This window comes from Cariama cristata, unplaced genomic scaffold (assembly GCF_000690535.1).
Source record: "Cariama cristata isolate BGI_N322 unplaced genomic scaffold, ASM69053v1 scaffold28618, whole genome shotgun sequence".
Taxonomy (NCBI): Eukaryota; Metazoa; Chordata; class Aves; order Cariamiformes; family Cariamidae; genus Cariama; species Cariama cristata.
The window spans coordinates 9,409-10,976 of record NW_009629849.1 but is presented as its reverse complement, the minus strand read 5'-3'; positions in this window follow the sequence as shown (position 1 = coordinate 10,976).

Sequence of the window (1,568 nt, the reverse complement as noted above, 5' to 3'; positions counted from 1 at the left end):
AACTAAATTAAAACTTAAGAAATGGATTTTTTGGAAAAGTTACATTTTTTCTCTCCTCAACGTGCAGTGAAGGTTTCAGTCCCCCAGCCCCATACACTGTTTATTCAGGAGCTGCTACAAGGAAGCCTGTGACTGAGATGGGCAGCTGGAAGGAGGAGAAGGGCAGTTATCTCTTCAGGTGGATCTGCCATTGATGGAGGAAGTTTTTAGCCCCCATTGAGTTCATCCTCTCCCCATTTCCAGCACCAGACATTCTTCCCCTGAATTTTACCAAGGAGCAGATCTACAACTTGTAGACTGCATCTGAACTCGAGAGACGGGTATCTCCCATCATGGAGTTTGTGGTTGGACACAGGGAGAAGGGTGAAAACCTTAACTAATGACAAAATGACAGCAAACTATGCAGCACCAAGAGAAAAAAACTGTCAGTAAAAAGCTCTCTGTTCAACATCCCTAAATGCAAGCAGACAGCGATTCCCACAGGAAACTGCTCCACAACATGGGAAATTGTAACAGGAAGACAAAAACCCTGAGCAACACCTCAGCACCCGTGACAGCTACACCAAATCACACTCCCTGCACCGCAGCTTTTTTATGCTCCTCTCTGCTGCCACAGCAGAAAACTCCCCAGCTTTATATCCATCGGTTCCTGACCGGGAGAGATGCTTACAGCTCATGAGGGACCTATTTGTCCTGAACCAACTTCTTCCCAATCAATTTCATGGGCATTATGGGACCGTGCCAGTGTAGCAGAAGAGAACAGGCTCTTTGCTTTTTTTGAAGTACATTGATCTCACCAAATCTACAGAATTAACTCACAGTACAAATCAATGGATGAAACCCCCAGATAGCCGTGCCTCCTCTTGCAACAGCAAGCGACAGCACAGTTTCAGAGGGAGTGCAATTCTGTTTACAGTTGAAAAGAGCCCAGGAACAAAAGACCTGGCTATAGTCCAAGTCTAATGGACTTTATTTAAACATACACACCAGCCCTGGAACACAGCAACTCCTCTCACAACTGGTGTGACAAAAATGCCAGCTTTGGTGGATCATCTAATCTTTATCTGACATATCAGACAAATCAAAAGCAAATAGAGCAGGTCCTCCAAACCGTCACCAGACTTTGAGCAAGCAAGTTAGCAGAAACAAAGCTGACTAAATTAGCCTGAAGGCTGTGGTCTAAAAAAGAATCAACACTTCTGGCTTTCTTTTTTTTTTTTGGTAATAATGCAATGTGAATGCCAGTTTAGGCATTGTCCCAACAAATCCGTGGGTGGGGAGAGCTTTGCCCCTGAAGGAAAGAGGGCAGCAAACAGGACCATCAACCTGAAATGGCTGTGAAATTTTAAAGTTTGGCTGGATACACAAAGGCATCCTCAGAGAGAAAGAGGCAGCAGATGTATCTATTTCCAGCCTCCCAGGTCCCTGCGTGCCATGGATGGGGGCTGCCCCAGCCAGCTGTAGGCTCCTAAGTGTGGTGGGCGCTGGGATGCCCACGGCTCAGACCCAGGTAGCTCCTGCTGGTGCACCGCACGGTGCACCTACATTTGGATCAGATAGTGATGCTG